The following is a 20,431-nucleotide window of genomic DNA, read 5'->3' on the forward strand; positions in this document are numbered from 1 at the left end:
ATGACATAATGCAGGATGGCTCATCTGGGAAACAAGATCTCTGTGAGCCAGTCAGGTGAAGTTAGAATCATATGTGCAAGTGTGAGGTGTCAGCTCCAAGATGGAGTAGTTATAACCCATTCAATCACCTACATCTCCTTCCTGTTTGCTAGGCATACCCACCTTCTTAAATCTCCTAGATTCTCTAGAGGCTACACAGGCAAACTACTGAGCAAGTCCAAAAAAGGGGAAAACATTTGTAACTCTTACCCTCAATGTAGTCTACCCAGTACTTTCCAGTTTCAACCACAGATTAAATTAGAGACATATATACAATTTTGACTAGCTACATAATTTGCCAGAACCTTTGCAAAATGACAAGGCCATGTCCTTCATTCAGTTAGTTAAAAATTTCAAAAGGTGCCACCACAACATCATTCCAAGTATAGGCCTCTGAGCACTCAATTCTATGGGACCAGGCAGTTTACACACCCACGTCCCTGTCCCTAATCCTTCCTCCTAGTCTTCTTTCTGCTTTCCACAGTGCTGGTTTTCTTATGTCCAAGCAACTTGCATGCATCATTCTTTCTCTTGTACCATCTTGTTATGAACCACAGACAATTTTATTGAAGTGAGGAAAAGGTAGTCTAAATTTTTTTTCAATGTTAATTGGCTCACATTTTCCATACAGAAGAGTCCTCAGGGTGCTAAGAGCCTTTTACATACGCTAATGAGGATGAGAGTCAAAATTACCCAGAATGCCTATGGTTTCTAAACCTTTAAGCCTGATTTACATATGCCACTGAAACAGTCTCTCAGGAAATCAGACAATAAAGAACACTTGAAAACTATTCCATGTATCTAACGTACTCTCTATCTTTCATAACTTACTTCCTCATTATCTTATTTTTTGAGACTTCTATGAGTATGTGTTGGTACATGTTCCCCTACTTGTTGATGTCAGCATCTGCTTGACCTGAGATTTTTCCAAGTCAATGTGATGATGATCCACTTTGACTCAGTGTGAATTTATTTAATTATCACAACCAACCAAGAAAAATAAGAGGGAATGAGGAAATGCCTCAAGTATTGACGATATTTATTGTAGCATAAAGCTAATGTAGAAGGAGGTACTAGAACTAGGTATCTCAGGGGATCCCTCAAAAGGAAAATTACTTGAATTAACTTTCCAGGCAATCAGAATTATGCATTACACCCCTCCTGTAATGCTACACAAAGTCAATGTTTGTAAAGAACAGAACTAGGGGCTATAAATCAAGCCTTTCAGAAGAACTGTTGTGTCTGCGGGGATTTTTTTTCCCCTTTGCTTTTTTGGCTTTGAGATGAATGAAGAATTTTCTCAGCAAATTATTAATTACTCCTGCTTGCCTGTAGAATTGGGTTCACTGTAGTTATGTAGGAGTCAATGGTATTCAAGCTGCAGCTTTTGATGAAGTAATCGGCTGCTTCTGGGGCCTCTTTCAGCTGCCCTGGGCGTGCTTCACATATAAACCACTGCCAAATGGATTCTTTCGACATTCCAGCCAATTAAAATACATTTAAAGTGCAGCTGGTGGAGAAGCAATCCGTGCGATTGTGCGGAGAACTTCAGAGTAGTGAGACAAAAAAACAAACTTTATGGAACCTAGGGCGGGCAGCATGTAAAGCTATGCAGAAGTCATAAAAAGAGACAATCTTTACCTCTTGTTTGAATCAGAGATGACACTTGGAGAAGCGTCTTACAAGACACAAAGAAGGGAAGCATGTTTGTTAGGGTGTGAGTTTTCTCTCATTGCCTCTTGAAACTCCAAGTGCTGGCCGGCTGCCCAGTGTGGTGCTGCATACAAATATTGACAGAACACAGCGCTGTTTGTTAAACCTGGTCTGGGGAGGCCAGATTAAAACTCTTAAAGGAAGATCGGAGAACCCCAGGAACTCTCCTCAATAGCTTTAGACTTTGATGGAATGAAAGAGAATGCAATGAGTGGGCTAACATGAAAACATTCAGCATCCCTGTCTGCTATTCCTTTTCGGTAAGGACGGAATTTTCTTTTCTTTTTTCCTCCTTGAATGTTGATAGAGCTATAGAGGAGTGCACCCTGTTGTGCTTAGTGCTTGGATCTGCAACTCTGATTCACAGAGCACCAGGTTTGCCTGTGATTATTTTTTTCTGGAGGCAATGAAGGGATCATACTCACTGTGTAAACAGACACAAGGCATTACCCAGCACGTGGAGGCTGCAAGAGTGTTTCCAGAATTCAGGATACTGCCTTTTTGAATGTTTGCCTCTGCTGAATTGTTTCAGTACTGCCTGCTCTGGGTTCAGGTGTATGAGATCAACAGTGATTAGAATTCTTCTTAGAACCAATAATGATGTTGTATACACCTGTTGTATTTTGATTTTAAATCTTGTCTGCTTTGTTCTGCTGCCAGCCTCACACCTATGCATGTGAATATTGTTTGTTGTTTTCCCCTTCTGAGCTAATGTTCAATGAAAGCTAAGCTTAGTGCTTTCCAACTGCCAAGTCAATATGTTTAGAAATGCTTTGAATCATCCTGACTTTCATTGGAGATGCTATAGAATGTGGAATTTATTGGGAATAACCCTTTTCTCATACTTGACAGAGACAACTAGTGTTGCCCATATCTGCTGCTATCATCACAATAAATGCCTCGCCCTGGGGGTTATGTTAAAATGCAAATGTTAAATATCAAAGAATTAGTAAATGTATACTTGATCTGAAAGTTCCTACCCATCAAGTGACCAGTGAAAGATGTTCGAAGTTCCTGATTCCTATTATAGCTTGCCAAAGTTGGCTCTTTCTGGCTTCAATTTTGTGCATTGCAAACAAAGAATCTTGCACATTTCATGGTGAAAGATCACATTGCCATGTCCTGAGCTCAGTTAAATGCACTTTATTAATCTTTAATGTGCCAGTAGCTCTGAGGCCATGCCAAGTTGAGACTTTCCAATGTTCTCCAAGCTACCTCCTGCCAAGATAAACTATGGTAGACCCAGAAGGGATATTATAAGGAAACTTTGCAAGAGCAAAGTTTTACCCATTAAGTTTGTCATGAGTCGATGAAAGAAATCTTAACTAGGAGATTTCAGAACAAACTACATCAGCTCTGTATTCTCTGTGTGAGGGACCTACTAGGAAGTATTCATCTACTTACACACAGTGCTCTACATTCTGGGGAGGGGAAAGTGAGAGGGGTTTCACTGCGTGTACCTTGGCTGGCTGTGTTTACGGAATGGGAGCGTGACATGCATAAACGAGAAAGATATCCAGTCTTGTGAGTCCAGAGAAAAGCAAAGCTAGCCATGTGGCATGCCGCCTGTTCAATACAGCTCTTTTAGACATACTGAAATAGCCAGAGATGGATGATAGCCACAGAAGTCCATTCGAATAAATGGCAACTTTGTGTAGAATAATTAGATGGCATCTCTTAGGCAACTGGATATCTCTCATACATACTGACTCAAAGGATTCAGTTAACCAAGGTTTACCAGGCCATACTCTGGAGAATGGCAGACTGTGGCCTCTAAAGGTTTTGAATTGCTCATCAGGCTGATGCAGGTGATTGCTCATTCCTTGGAGACTCAAGTAAGAGATACGTTCCTGGGTGACTATGCCTTTGGACACAGGTTCTATATGCAAAGAATTCATGCACCAGGATTGGTAAGAGGTTAACGCTGAAAAGAAGCAGGAAAGAGCTCCAAATTCCTCAGTCAAAATGCAGAGTCAAAAATGCAAAAACTTTACAAATATGAGCAATAATTATTGTAAGACAAAACTGAGGTGGAGATACACAATTAGGCAGGTGGTTTCATCCCCTTTAGAGTCAAGACCAATTTCCTTCCTGTGGCTTAGACAGAGGTTGACAAACTTCAGATCATAGGTTTGCACCTGCAATCAGGCCAAAACCTGCCTGACTTGTGTTTTTGTTGATAAAGTTTTATTGGAACACAGCCACCCATTTGTTTACATATCCTCTATGGCTGTTTTTGAGCTAAAGTCAGTGTTGAGTCGTTTCAGTAAAACTCTCTTGTTTCCACAAGGCCAAAACTCTCACTCTTTGGTCCTTCATAGGGAACATATGAGAGGCTAAATGAAGGAACAGTGGTTTGCAGAGCAATGTGGTAAAGAACCACAGCTCTGTTTTGAATTTCTAGTTGGTTGTGGATGGATAGGTTTCTAAAATATGAAAAACTGTTGCTTGAATGTTGTGGTAGCATCAAACTGTTATGAAATTTGTAAGTACTTATTTTTTATTTTTGTACTTAGTGTGATCAGTAGCAAACTTTCTACACTGGCACAAATCCATGGACCAAACTTTGAGGAGCTCAGACCTCTGCATAGTTTTCCAGCTTCATTTTGTGCCCTTTACCCCGAATCTCCATGATGTTACTCAGTGCATGAGTAAATTTAAAAAGATTCTTCCTCAACGTTGGGCCCTTGCTGCAATTTTATTTTTTACCTAAAGATCTCTTTCTGGAATTCTTTATTTCCTTCATACCTTGGCTAAAATTCACTTCATCAAGGAGGCCTCTTCACAAGTCTGCCTGAAAAAAAATCTTTCCTCATTGTACATCTCTCTTTATAGCATTTGTTACAATCCATGTTTCTCTTATTTGATACTCTCATTAATTTTGTCTGTGTATTGATCAGGATTTGTTTGTAGAAAACATAATCCATTTGGGCTGGTTTAAGTAGAAAGGGGGTTCATCTTGGTTTTAAGAGGCCTATAGGATCTTGTAGAAAGAGTTGGTGAGCAGATAGAACTTCAGGAACGTTACTTGTCAAAAGGCTTATATACCATGGCATAGTCACATGCCATTATGTCTCTGTTACTCTCCAAATCTAGGAACCGGGAAGGTATTGCCACCACTGCTAGCTCCAGGCCCTATAGTCATGTTTCCCACCTTAATAAGCATCTCTGTTTCTTTAAAGAAAGGAAGCTCTGGACAGGAGACTGGAACTTTTGCTACCAAGAGGTCCAGCAAAAATACATTGCTGTGGTTTGGATGTTATTTGTTTCCTGTCCCCAAGAGTGTCTTGTGATTGAAGGCTTGATCTGTACTATTGGGAAGTTATGGAACATTTGGAAGGTTGGGCTTTGTGATAGGTTCTTAGGTTATTGGAGGATGTGCTCAATGGAGACTCTGGGACCCCAGCCCATCCTCTATCTCCCTTTCTTCCTCCTGGTTCAAGATGTGAGCTCCCACTGCAACATACAGACCTGGGGTAATGTCCTACCGTCTACCACTCACACAACTGAGCTGATGTAGGAACCAGGCCTTTGAACCTCCAAATCTCTGAGCTAAATATATCTTTTGTCTTTATAAGCTAGTTGCCTCACATGTTTTGCTATAGCTGTGGAATATGGAGGAATTCATATAGCATCTATCTCTTGATATTCCCTCTGATTTTAAAATCCCACTGTGGAGGTTTCTGGAGTGTTCTGTGTATCATAACAGAAAGCATGTTCTGAGGAAGGCATTTTTATGACTCAGACTTATTCAATGGGAAGATCTTCTCCACTGGGTCACTTGTCATCAAGCATACCAACATACACATTATAGGAACCTGAGAAGGAGGAGATACAGGGAAGCGCAGAAAGACTATTTAAAGAAATAATAGCTGAAATTTTACATTTGATAAAAAGCCACCAAACTATTTATACAAGACACTCACTAAACTCCAAGTGGGATAAACACAGTGCAAAAGAATCTTATTAATCAGAATAGATTAAAAACACATTATTTACCATAGCTAAGATATGGAACCAACTCAGATGCCCCTCAGTAGATGAGTGGATCAAGAAAATGTGATATATATACACAATGGAATTCTATGCCTCCATCAGAAAGAATGGCATTGCCCCATTTGTTAGGAAATGGAAAGACTTGGAAAAAATTATATTAAGTGAAGTAAGCCAGGCCCAAAGAAACATAGGTCCCATGGTTTCCCATAGTTGCAATAACGAATATATATCTGAGACAAGCAGAAAAAGTCAGATAAGTTAATTTTAGGGAATGAACCCCAAGATAAGTATTCAAATGTTTTGTTTTTGTTTTTTTCCTTTCATGCAATTGTTTCTATCATATTTATAAGATGATTTCTTTGTTGCTTTTTATGTCCCTCCCCCAAGGTATAACCCATGCTTTCACTGTATTTGATGTTGGTATAACTTGTGGAGGGGAAGGGAAAAAACAAATCATTGAAATAAGGATACAGGTGGACCCATTGCAACAATGAGATGTACAAGTCATTATATCAAAAAACGAACTTTACAACTTTGGTGGGGGGTCGGGGGAGGATCGGGTTGTGGGGGGAGTATGGAAAGGGATGGGAAGGGGAAACACAGAGGAGGCAACAATGCTTGATAAGAAATGTACTTATTATCTTGCCCATGTAATTGTAACTCCTCTGTATGGTATTCTCACAATAAAAAAAAGAAAAAGAAAAAAATTCAATTAAATAACAGCTAAAGGATTCACTAGTCATTTTCTGAACAAGATACACAAATGTCTTGTAAACATGTGAAAATACGTTCAACATCACCACTGATTAGGAAATCATAAATCAAAATCAAATCAGGTACCATTTTGCACTCACTAAGATATATATAATAAGGTGGATGACAACAAATATTGGCAAGAACGTGGAGAATTTGAATCTTTTTTATTTTGCTAGTAGGAATGTAAAATACTGCTTGCAATCTTGAAAGTGGCAGTTTCTCAGAATGTTGTGCAAGGTGTTCCCATATGGTCTAGCAAGTCTTCTCCTGTGTATACCCCTAAGAGTATCTTAACATGTATCCACACAAAAATGATTAATATTTATTAGTAGAAACCTTATAAATAGTTGTGAAAGTAGAGAAAGATGTAAATGTCCATCAGCTGGTAAATGAATAAACCAAATATGGTATGTCCGTATAATGGAGCATCATCCAGCCATATAAAGGAATGAAGTACTGATTTGTGCTACTGCATGGATGAAGACTGAAGACATTATGCTAAATGAAAGAAGCCAGACACAAAAGGCTTCCTGTGAAATGTCAGAAATGGGAAAATACATTGAAGGGGAAAGCAATGATTTTTTTTCTTTGATTTGTTGTGTTTCTGGGTCTCTATTAAGAAAATTTCGGCCTGTGCCAAGGAGACCTAGGCTTTCTCCTATTCCATCCTGTAATGTTTTCAGATGGTCTGCTTTGACTCCGAGGTCTTTCATCCATTGGAGTTGATTCTGGTGCAGGGTGATTTATAAGGATCTAGCTTTAGTTTTATACAAGTAGTTAACCAATTTTGCCAGCACCATTTACTGAAGAGGCTGTCTTTCTTCCATTCTATTTTTTTAGCTGCCTTATTGAAGATTAGATGGCTACAAGTCTATAAGTTCATTTCTGGGTTTTCAATTCTATTCCATTGGTCCTGAGGTCTGTTCTTGTGCCAGTACCAAGCTGTTTTGATTACTATGGCTTTATAGTAGAGTTTGAAATTTGGTATTGATATTCCTCCAGCACTTGAACAACCATATTTATAATAGCAATATGTATACTTCTGAACATGAGGATAAGTTCATCAGCAAATGTCAAATTATAGTACACCATGTAACTGTAACCCTTCTGTATATTAACTCTCTAATAGCAAATTTTTAAAAAATCCTTAAAATTTATAGTGTACTCCGTTTTTTAATATTATACAGCCAATAAAATTTGGTATGAATTCAGGGATTGGAATGTTGGCTATGATATAATAAGTAGGAAATATAAAAAATAGTTATTTGTATTATAAACTCATTTTTTAAATGTATGAATTCTTTAATTTATAAATATCAATGTTATAAGTAAGATATAGTCTCATAATTCACCAATGTAAAATTTTATTTACCACTCACAATTGAAAATTAAAACTAAAATGTTTTATCCTCATTAATAAGATGAAATAATACACATTATTTAAGATAGAAATTTTGAAAAAAATCACAAAATCAATGATGCTAACTAGAAATTGCATGGAGAAAACGCTGAAATAAAAGGTATCAAATATTAACTGTTTATCTGCAATAAATTCCTACATAATTAATTATAGCTCATTATAACCAAATTATTTATAACAAAGAGATATTCTTATAAATTCATGAAACTGAAAATTTTAAATTATTATTGTGATGGATTTCTGTCTACTCTCTCTTTAAGGTTACTTAGGTTGGAATGCCATAGGTATACTTATTAATAGATTTGAAAAAGTGTTATTTTGGGGCTTAGGAGTGTATCTCAGAGGTGTGCTTACCTAGAAAGGTATGATTGGTGTGTGGAAACTGCCCACTAATGGGCATTAGAGACACTGTGGCAGAGAGATATTTTGTTAGTTGTGTTTTCTGGAGAGGCGTATATTCACTTAACCCATCCTGCACAGTTGGTAAACAGCTGAGAGTAAGGAAAGTAGAAAAAAAAAATAAGTAAAAATCCCTGTATAATACATATACATTAGTGTTGGCTTTTACAAAGAGACAATGGGGAAAATTTAGGAAGGTTGTGGGTTTTTTGGTTTGTTTTTTTTTGCTAACCATATAATCCACTAATTTAGGCCTCCCCGCCCCCCCCCAAAAAATCTTTAACTGATTTAGTGCTGTGACTGCTTAAATCACCTTCTGAGAATATTGTATCTTTTTTGGCTTTTTACAAAATCTTGTAAGGCAAGCAGGAAAAGCATTCACATTTGAAGATAAGGAATGAGTGTCAAGCAAGTTAAATACATTGACCAGGATTTCAAACTAGAAACGTTGAGGATCAGGGATCTGAACCCATGTTTCTTTGCCAGTCTAGGTTTGTTCTGGCTATCAGAGGAATTTGAATCTTAGTTTACTGGCTCTATGACTAATTGTCTTTCTATAGCATGCAATTCTGTTCTTCTACTAAGCATTTATGATGCTTATAAGGTAATCCCAGGATTGAATCCTATTCAAATCTAGCAAGTCACCAGTAGGCATAAAGAAAGGAGAAGGATTTTGGCGGGGTGGGAGGGAGAAACTGAGGGAAAGCAAAGTGAGAGGTGATGTTGTCCAAACAGACAAACATACTCATTACCTGACTTCTGAAATAATAAACCCTCTGTACAATACCTTAATAATAACAATGAAGTTATATATGTGTGTATACACACTCATGTTTGCCCCGTGTGTGTGTGTGTGTGTGTGTGTGTGTGTGTGTGTGTGATATTTTGATAAGGCATAGCTGGAGGAAAAGGCTTGGAGGTGGGAGTCAGTAGGTGTTGTCTGAAATTCAAATACTCAAATATGGCTACACAGGCACTGTAGATAATGGAAATCTTTTATAAGTGGGAGAAACAATCAGCTGCATGACAATTAACTGTACCATAATTGGTCTCACTTTCTGAGGATAGTGGGATTGATGGGGATGCTGGTTTGCTGGGGAGCATACACTCTTTAGTATTTGACGACATGGTTGTTACTCAGCACCAGCAAATGCTGCCAGAAATATATTGGCTCTGTGTTTTTATTTGTCAATTATTCACAAGCTGACAACTTAAATTTTGAATGAAAGCAAAAACATTGTGTAGGTAGACCAAAATATAGGTAAAAACTAGCAGATCCCCCAAATTACTAGCTTATGCCATGTGGATCATATTTGGTCTAAAGGCTTACTAGGTTCTTAACAGTCTAAATTCAGTTTCTACTTTCTTGAGATCTTAATTATGCTATGGTGACAATTGATATTTTTCCTTATACCTTTAGGAAAATAGGCTGCTTTCATCTTTATCACATTCACTTAAATCCACCACATCCCTTCCCTACCTTGATCCTTCCTCACACTGAAAGAGAAGCCTAAGAGGATATCTTCACGTGCACCCCAGAGCAGTCTAAGTACCGCTTGTGCTGAACACAAGGAAGAGCCTCCAGGGCCCATGAAGGATGTGCTTTAATTAAATTACATTTCTGCCTTTAATTATTGTCTAGACTAGAATTTTTGTTGTTGCAAGCCTATAAATGTGTGGGTAGTGGTAGGTGATACAAATCACTCAGCTTTTCTTTACTTAGGAGAAATCCAAGGTGCCAAGGAAAATTCAAAAGGCTTATTAGCAAAGGTGCAAATCTCCATGTTAAATCAGGAAGCTGTATTATACCCTTGACTACTTCTTGAACTGAAGTGGGAAAGGATGTATTCTCCTCTAATTTTATAGAGAAAATGTGAAGCAGCCCCTCCCTACCACCGCACACACAGTTTGGTTCAGTGAAAATGTAGCGTGAACTTGTCTTTGGGGATAATTCCTATCTTAAACCATCCTTGGCTTGGTTTATAACATTTTAGTAAATTTTGTGTACAGAGAGTGATTGTAATAATATATGTAGAAAATGGGGATAATACTATAAAATATATGGAAGAGGAGTAAAAAAATTATAAAGAGTCTCATTACTCAGAGACATTCAGTGTTATAATTCTTTTTTTTTTTTGGGGGGGGGGGTCCTGTCGTGGGGCTTGAACTCTGGACCTGGGCACTGTCCCTCAGCTCTTCAGCTCAAGGCTAGCGCTTTACCACTTGAGCCACAGTGCCACTTCCGGCTTTTTTTCTTTTTGCTTATGTGGTGCTGAGGAATCGAACCCAGGGCCTCAGGCATGCAAGGCAAGCACTCTACCACTGAGCCACCTTCCCAGCCCCAGTGTTATAATTCTTATGAAAATAAATATATGTACCCTTTTAATTGTTTTGCTATGGTTTCATGGAAGGATATTAAAAATGATGAAAACAAACTAACATTTGCCTTTAGGTGAAGTATTTTAAAATCAATACTTAAATATTTCTGGTAAATTCATTCTGTGTAAATATGTAATAAGAAACAAGACACAGAAATGAGACCAGAAAGAAGTTGGAATTCAGTTGGTTAGGAAGAAGGGAGGATGTAAGTAGCCTCAGTAATATTTTCAGTGGTTTTAACCTAGCAGATGAAGCCAAACACCACAACATCTGGGCCACTGGAGACATATATGGACACAATGTAGACCTTCTGTAAGGAAATATAGAAGATTCTTAGAAATATCATTTGCTTTAGATAGGAGGAATCAGCTGTAATCCATCTTAACGAACTCTTCATTTACCAGTATAGCTCCACTATTTCTGGCCTAAATTGATCAATTATTTATAAAGCATCAGATCTAAAATTAGTTTGGATACTGACACATGAGAAGCCTTATATATGTACATTTTTACAATATACATATACACTTAAAGTATATGTCTACATCACCCTAAAAAGAAACCTGTATCCATTAACACTCATTCCAGTCCTCTCCTGGCCCTGCAATATATTTTGAATATTAGACACTCCTCAGATATGATTTGCAATCTAGTTTTTTCTTTTCTTTTTTTTCGGTCATGGGGCTTAAACTCTGGGCCTGAGCGCTGTCCCTCAGCTCTTCAGCTCAAGGCTAGCACTCTACCACTTGAGCAACAGTGCCACTTCTGGTGCTGGTGGTTTATTGGAGATAAGAGTTTCATGGACTTTCCAGCCCGGGCTGGTTTTGAACCGCGATCCTCAGATCTCAGCCTTCTGAGTAGCTAGGATTACAGGCATGAGTCACTGGCGCCCGGCATACAATCTATTTTTTTCTATGTCTTACCTTTTCAATTTCTTGGTGGTATTCTTTGACATGTAAAAGTTTTAAATTTTGATTAATTCTTATTTTTCCTTTTTTTTTTTTGCTGGTTGTGAGACTTGAACTCTGGGCCTGGGCACTGTCCCTCAGCAATTCAGCTCAAGGCTAGCGCTCTACCACTTGAGCCACAGCTCCATTTTCGGCTTTTGCTGCTTATGTGGTGCTGAAGAATTGAACCCAGGGCCTCATACATGCAAGGCTAGCACTCTACCACTGAGCCACCTTCCCAGCCCTTTCTGTTGTAATTTTATTATCTCTAAAATTCCTTTGCTTAATCTAATTAATCCAATTAATCTTATTCCCATGTTTGTTGATTTGTTTTTTAAGAGTTCTGTAGGGTCAGTGATTATTTCAAAGTAATTTTTGCATTTGGTATGAGTTCAGTAAGGAGCTAGATTCATTCTTTTGCATGATAACATCATCAGTTGAAAAAACTATAATTTCTCAATAAAATGTCTTATTCAAATCTAATGAAGTACGAATTACTATCTTTATTTGAAAATGAGAAAAAACTGAGACTAAGGTAGATTAATTAACCTGAGTGTTAAAGAATAACTAAGAAGTTCAAGCTCATTCTTTGTACCATGCTAAAATGGATGCCAACTAAAAATCATAAGGTAATCATATCTAGTGAGTAAGTGTGGTCCTTATTTAATAACTCATAAGGATGCGATAGAAACGAGGGAGTCACATAAACTGGTTAGCCTTAAAGGTTAGTATTTGTTGAAAAGCAACTCATCGAATCAGCAGGAGACTAGAGAATGGGCAAATACTTGGGATGAGCAAGTCCAGGGCATTGAGGCTACCACAAATTCTACTGTATCACTGGATAAGAGCCTAATTGTCTCTGGTGTTTGCATGGACAGGTCCAGATTAAGACAGGGATGTGCATAACTGGCCAAACCTGAGTAGGCACTGCTCTTCATATCAGCCCATTGAAGAATCTTCCTAAGGCACAGGGGCATGCATGCTGGAAATGCCTACTTGTAGGCCAGTAGAGAAACCTCTTTTCCCTATTCAACTTGTTGTCTTTGTATCAATGAATCAAAGGCAAATTGGCTTCGTTTTTGTCTTCTCAATATTTCACATGACCTGTTTCCTGAGATTACAATCTCTGCATTGAGCAACCATGTTTTACACTCCACTACTTTGAAGCTACCATTGCACCTTAAATACAGGCTTTGAATGATGTATTTTCCAATTGCAGATGATTTCCTGGGATGTCTCAGGGGCTGCAATCAATACTTCACTTCCCACATGTGAGTTCTTTAGAGCCAGTTTCTAACTTTAAGTATGTTTTTCTCTCCTTTGGTTGGAGGTATTCAGGGAGGTTTTACCCTCTTTAACATTAGTTGAATTCAAATAAGGGTGATGGTGGTGGGAAGTGGGTGTATTCTGTTATGGAAGGACTGCAAATCCAGTCTTATTGTTAGTTTTGTTCTGCCATGTCTTTGTGTTAAACTTCCCAACTACTTAGGGTAATTTTTCTCAGGGTTTATTTTATACATCACAAATCCTATGGACTTTTGGGTTCTTTCCCTTATTTATCATCAGGGGCCTGGTTGTCTTTTCTGCTTTGCTGACCCTAAGGGGATGAATGGAATCCCCCAAATAGCTGAGCTCTGAGTAAGAGCTTCCTATCCTCCCTCAGCCTGGCCTTACTCCCTCCTCCATTTTCCACAGTTTACAAAACTCCAAACAAATGACTTTTTCTCCTTTGCACAGTTACATTTTATTTGTATTTTAACCATATATTAAGAGAGAAGGCTGCTGGACACCATGGAAAACAGTTTTTGTGTCACATCTTGATGTTTTTCTCCTTAATGAAACTGCTAGATGTAACATTTCTGTGTGTTCTATTTGTCTTTGGAAATCACCTACAGTCTTCCTAAGGAAAGGAAGGAGAACAGGCTAGGGTTACAGGAAGTAGAAAGCATAGTTCTTATTTTGTAAAAAACAAAAAACAAAAAAACTTAAATACTCATGCCTATTATCCTAGCTATTCAGGAGGCTGAGATTTGAGGATCACACTTTGAAGCCAGCCCAAAAAGCAAAATCTATGACTCTTACCTCCCATTAATTGGCAAAAAAGCTAGATAGGCTGTATGGTTTCCTTCATTTGTGGTAACTAGAATATGCCTATAAATCTATAAGTAAAGATGTTGATTTGTACACACACACACACACACACATATACACACACACACATATACACATATAAGCACACACACTGGGACATGGAAATTATATAGGACTCTAGACATTCACATACTGAGTCCAAAGGAGTATATGCATAGAAATGGTTACCAAAGGCTCTATAGCTATGACAGATGATCATATAAAATAATATTCTATGAAATGAACTCCAAGAAAGGGAAACAAACATTTTTAGTTGCTATTGTTGTTTTAATTTTCTTTTCCTTTTTTTTTTTTTTTGTCGTTTGTGGGGCCTGAACTCTGGGCCTGGGTGCTGTCCCTCAGCTCGTCAGCTCAAGGCAAGCACTCTACCATTTGAGCCACAGAGCCACTTTCTGGTTTTCTGAGTGGCTTATTGGAAATAAGAGTCTTCTGGACTTTCATGTCCAGGTTGGCTTTGAACCGCAATCCTCAAATCTCAGCCTCCTGAGTAGCTAGGATTACAGACGTGAGCCACTGGCTCCTGGCTTCCTTTTGTCTTGATTGCTAGTTTGTTTGTTTTTGGGAGGGCAAAGAAGGGTACCTGAAAGATGGAACAAGGATTAAAAAATACAACAGTAATACTCACTAGACACTACATGGAAAATGAACTGAATATTTTGTGGGAGGGGACGGGAAGGAAAAACCAGGAGAGAAAGAGCGATAGAAGGGGAGACACAGTACTCATTACTCATTACCTGATTCATGTAATTGTAACCCCTCCGTATATGAACTCTACAATTACAATTTTTAAAAAGCTGGAAGTAAAACTGGAAGTGCCAGCCTTGAGCAAAAAAATTCAGGGACAGGGCCCAAGGATGGGTACAAAAAAATATTTACAAACTAAAAATGTATCCTCTTTCCAAGCAATGATCATTTCTTCTGATTAAGTGAATAAAATATATTAAGTAAGTTTTTCCCCCATAGTTTAGACTATCAATGTAGTATCTGGGTCTTTTCTCCACAATACACATGCAACTGTGAGCAGTTGCTTGTTACTAGTTTGCTCTAGGGAGAATGGGGGAGGGGGAACGCTGTGACACAATGAGGTGAGTTGTGTTTATGTCTTAGACAAACAAAGTTGTTTTGTGATGGTGGTGGGGGCAATGATGGGTGAGTTGGGAATGGAAGGGATATACATCTCCTCTTTATACCAGTTTGAATCCAAGGAGAAATAGAAGATATCACCAATTGTGAAGTTTCAGTAAACTTTTGTTTTAGAGTCCAAATTGATGGAGAGAATCCCACACTGGATCCATTTATTCTAATTTGATTTGGATTGTCTTTGCTCTGTTAAGGCAAGGGCCTTTTACATTTCATTTCTGCCTGGAAATAGACAGAATGGAGTAGGACTGAGCAAGGAGGGAGAGAGGTAGAAGCTTATCTTTCCTATTTCCTCCATGATCTTTTAGAGTTCTCTGATTCTCCTGGAAGATACTCTCTAAATCTGATGTACCCAGAAGCCATTTCTTTAGACCTGCTACATGGCTCTTGGAACTTATTAAGCACCTAACATATGATAGACACTAATCTAGTAGCATTAAAACCATAACATTGTCTAATGCTTTGAGTTTATACCTCATTTTCTCCCTAAAAATGGCTTTCTTATTCAGATGAGCAATTGAAATTCAGATGTTAAAGTACTTGGTGGCAGAGTCAGGATTTTAACTTGGGTCCATTTGAGTACAGGATCCATCAGTAGTTTTTTGTTTGTTTTTTAATACTGGAATTTGCACTCAGAGCCTGTACTTGCTAGGCTAGGGATCTACCATATGAACCATGCCTCTAACCATGTTTCTTGTTGGTTCTTTTGGAGATAAAAATCTAGTGAACTTTTCTCCCAGAATTAACCTCATACCATAATCCTCCAGATTTCAGCTTCCCATAGTTGGGATTATATGCATGAGACACAGGATTATTGGAAAAAGGAAAAGGTGAGACATAAAAACCTTTGAAAATTAATGTTAATTGACATATAACACTAAATCTGACAGAGTGGATGAACTTTTGAAATCAAGAGGCCCCCTAGCACATGGCTTAAGCACATGGCATAAATGAGTATGTGGGAGTTTGATACCTATGTGGTCAAGCCTTTAAGAGGTGGAACCTAGTGAGAGGTCATACAATTGGATCCCTGCTTGATTTCTGGCTTTCTTCCTCACCTTGTGATCTCTCCCTCAAGGGTATCATCTACCATGAGGAGATACAGTCAGATGGTCTTCAGAAGTGTTAGGCCTGTGCTGTTTGGACTTTACGCTTCCTAAATTGTGAACTAAAATAACCCTCTTTAAAATAGAATAAATTGGTATACTCAGATTATTTCATCATAATGGAAAATGAATGAACATACCAAGGATTACTATAATCCCAGAGCCTAGATGAATACTTCTGGATATTAAACACTGCCTGCTATGGTCTCAGCTCATCTGGTCTTGAATGTATAGGCAAGCCCTCTCCTAGTTCTTTTGATTTAATGTACCTATCAGACCTCCATCTGCTAAATTGCCCACTAGAACCATGCTCTCTCAAACATGGAATTTCTGCTGGCAGTGTCTATTTCCATTAACTTCTAATTTTTCCTGTTAGGAACACCATTTGTATTACTCAATACCTTAAAGATGATAGTTAAGGACCATGTTCATACCTTTTGAGGTCAGAATCATCCCTGGTTGCAGAAAAGAAGAAAAAGTATTTAAGGTTTCTACTCTGAAAGTCAAGATTGATAAGACACCCCACTAAAGCCATCTACTGATTCCATCAAAGTCCTGTCCTTATTCATAGTAGGTGAGTAGATATCCATACCCCTAGAAGAGTACCACAATCACACTAGATTTGAAAGTAAATAATTCCTCACTTAGAAATATAGATCTGTAAATGATTGAATAAATGATAGCCTAAGTCTGCCCATTGATAAGGCAGCAGTGATTGAGTTGGAATGCTTAACTTGGCTAAACCGAGTTATACCAAGTCATGAATTAGCTCCTAAACCCCACATCAAGTTTGTCATACCTCTATAGTATAAAAACATTATAATTTAGAGACTGCAGTGGTAAAGAAGATGGAACACATGGAAAGTCAATCTGTTGTCAATTTAACTTATCAGATGTATCATAGCTATGGAGCATTGCTAAGGTACACAATCACTCATTCAAAAACTTCTAAGTGCCAGTTGTGTGCCTGGTATTGTGTTAGGCATTAGCAGGGTTTTTGAATATGACAAAGCTTACAAGTTAGTAGAGCCTGAGAAAAAGTTAAGACATGAGCCACACGATCCAGACCCTGTAGAAAGGATGCTATTGAGAGAGAGGCAAATGATGGATGGAACCTTTGATGACATGAGCAGGAAATCATTGCTCCTGACTAAGTACTAGAAAGAGGCTGGGAATAGGTGCCATCATTTCCTCATAAGCTCCTTTGTTAAATGCCAAGTCCTTTGTACAACTATTCAAAGATAATGTTTTAAAGTGTTAAAAAACTTAAAAAAGAATGTTAAAAATCATCTTGAAATTATGAATCTAAATACTTTGAGGATATTATGAAATTTGAATATGCTGTTGCAAAATCCCTGCTTTTCTTTATAAATAAAGGTAGTCTAAAGACCATATTTGAAGAAGTATGATATTTGCTGGACAATACAGTTACTGCCCCATAGCCAACTGGACAAAAGCTAGCTGATCTTATGATGTTGCAGAGTTCATTTGAGCCAGGCCCTTAAAATATTTTTCATCTTTGAGATAAAGAATATTTGTAGAAATTTCTACCCACTACTTAATTATATGACTTTTTATGATTTAAAGCAGATTTTTAAAAACCAGTAGAGTCATCTTTAAAGGTCATTTGAGTTGGTTTCATAAAATATGATTCATGTTTAGTTTTGAAAAATTCTTTGATTTGGCATGTAAAAGTGATGTTGGATTTGAAAGCAACTATTTGAGTAGTTAGACAAAGAGATTAGGCTTTATTGCAAAGAGGAAAGGAATAGGAACTTTTTGTTGTTGTTGTTTAAGAATCTATATATTTATTTGAAATGAAATGTGCATCTGAGAGCTATTATAGTGCCAGTTGGCAGTGTATTCTTTAATATGCTTTGAATTGAAGGCATACGTTCCAATTGTTGGCAGAGTAAAGGAGACAATAGAAACTGGAAGATTAAGTGGAAGTGTTAGTGTTGAAGGAGGTGATAAAACGCTTTCCCAAGGCAGTCTTTCATATTCAAATGTATTTCAAAGCCCTGAAACTAGGGTTGGATGCAAAGTCTTAGCCAGATCCTTAGAAAAGGTTATAGACTCCCTATGTAGCATGGGGTACATGACCTTACATGACAACAGGAGAGAAGAGAGGAAACCATACTGTTTCAGAAAGATGTGAGCCAGGACTTTGAACTTATCATTGCTTATAGTTATCCATGGTGTTAAACTCTTACTGCTTAGGAGAATGAGATTCAGAAAGATAAGATAAAATTTAATCCAGAGTTGGCCTTGTTCCTAGTTCTAGCTGGTTAAAAACCAAAACCAAAACCAAAGGAAAGACTCAGTGTGAGTTCTAACAAACAACACGATGAAAATGGTATTTTTGTTTCCACGGTAAAAATTTAATTTTGATTTCTCATTGCAATTTATTTCATTTCTCATTTTCATGAGCCAACATAGTGGCTTATGCCTAGAGGAGACTGAGACAAGAGGACTGCAAGTCAAGGCCAATTTGAAATATTACATAGCCTGACCTTGTTAAGAAGTTCAGGCCAACCTGAGGAAAAAGGAAAGTTTATGAGACCTCATCGTGATCAGCACAAAGCTGGTCTCGGTGTGCATTTGTTATCCTAGCTATGGAATAGGCATAAATAGAGGAGGATCATTGTCAGGCCCTCCCAGAAAAGATAATCAAAAGCAACTAAATGAAGAAAATCCTGGAGTTTGTGACTCAAAGTGGTTCAATACTCAAATTCAAACCCCATTGCTTACCCCCACCCCCCAAAAAAGAAAAGACAAAATAAAGAAAGAAAAAGAACTGAAGGGAGAGGGAAAGGGAATAAGCAAGAGAGGGGTATGGAGAATTGTATGCAATTCAACTTCATGGAGTCAACCAACTCACTGAGAAAATAATAATCAACTCTTTTCCGGAAACACAAAGATTTAGACAGGCAATGGATTCCAAGCCTGGGAGACAACTTGTCTGTGCTTCTTATTCCCCTAGTAGTGTTTAGAAAGTTCTTTGGCCAGACACAATCTGTAGAGCAGCTTGAAAAATACATAAAGCAAATGTGTAATAGCATTGGCAATGTTCTGAAAGGAACTACCAAGAATGCGTACTACAGGGAGGGATGGAGAACTGCTTCTGGCTGAAACCAATTTAGAATGGAAAAGCTTTTAATAGACAAATTCTTCATCAGTAAGTTGCTGCTTTCAATTAACTTGTCATTGCCCAGTAGTTTCTTCATAAACCTTTCTGTGATGCATGTATGTGACTACTTCAGGAAGCAGTGAAAATTTGTGTCTGTGAGAACTATGTGTTCTTCTTCTAAAAGAGTGAGCAACTATCTGTCTGAGTATTCTATGCCATCGTCTTGGGTCTCAAAAGTATCACTGGCTATATTTAATATGTATTTGTATTCAATTTGGAGAACCTTGTTGCCCCAATTCTCTCCTTCTTAATTAGGAATTACATGAGTGAATTATAGTCTTTTCATTTTAGTATCTAAGTATAAGAACCAAACTTTATGCACTGATCGGGAGCCTTTCATAACTTTTGTAAAAGGATGAGTCACTGAACCATTCCTGAATAGTCTTGCAGACTTGTCAGATCAAGAGATCATATCCTCTGGGCCCTCCTTTCCCATTCGCTTTCTTGTTCTCCTGATTTCTGAAGATGTCTTCAGCAGTTGTTCCTGCCTTCAGGGCACAAACTCGTAAGAGTAGGAGGGAGCTACAGAGTTATTTGGAAGGGTTTATAATTTCATATGAACCCCAAGCACTGCATGGATAACAGGCTGAAACAAGGCGTGTACTATTTTTCAAAAGGACTTTTTAATATATTTATCTTAATTGTACAAAGTAAAGGATTTTATAATGACATTTTCATTCATGCTTGTAACATACCTTGTTCATATTTATTCCTATATTCCCTTTTCTTATCCACTTCCTTCCTTCCTCCACCTTTCTATATCCCTAATAGTCTTCTTTTACGGTTTTTTTTTTTTTTTTTGCTGGCACTAGGATTTGAATTCAGGGCCTCTTGTTCTCAGTTGATATTTTTGCTCAAGATTAGTGCTCTACCACTTGAAACACATCTCTACTTTTGGCTTTTTGATTTTTAGTTGGAGGACAGAATATCACAGACTTTTCTGCTTGGCAGGCTTTGAACCAGCATTCTTAGATCTCAAACTTCATGCTACTTTTTTTTTTTTATTCCATTGACCTGTCCAATTACAGTTAGATTACTTCCATATCTTGTATATTTTGAATACTGCAACAATGAACATAGGAATACTAATATCTCTTAGGTTCTGAATTTATCTGGACAGTATTCAAAAATGTGTTTCTAGATCTCATAATAAGTCTATTCTCTTTTTTGAGGAAACCATTTAATTTACCATAGT

The 20,431-nt window shown here is 37.7% G+C and overlaps 1 protein-coding gene across 1 annotated transcript in view; it reads left to right on the forward strand.

Annotated features, from left to right (window-relative positions):
• The first annotated feature begins 1,905 nt into the window (after positions 1–1,905).
• The window catches only part of Nckap5 (NCK associated protein 5), a 959,972-nt gene continuing 941,446 nt past the window's right edge, over positions 1,906–20,431 (forward strand). The window contains exon 1 of the mRNA XM_070024260.1: positions 1,906–2,012. The gene's annotated coding sequence lies outside the window, so the exon portion shown is untranslated. The remainder of the gene's footprint in view (positions 2,013–20,431) is intronic.

This window comes from Dipodomys merriami, unplaced genomic scaffold (assembly GCF_024711535.1).
Source record: "Dipodomys merriami isolate MVZ:Mamm:240054 unplaced genomic scaffold, mDipMer1.0.p SCAF_1, whole genome shotgun sequence".
NCBI classification, from domain to species: Eukaryota; Metazoa; Chordata; class Mammalia; order Rodentia; family Heteromyidae; genus Dipodomys; species Dipodomys merriami.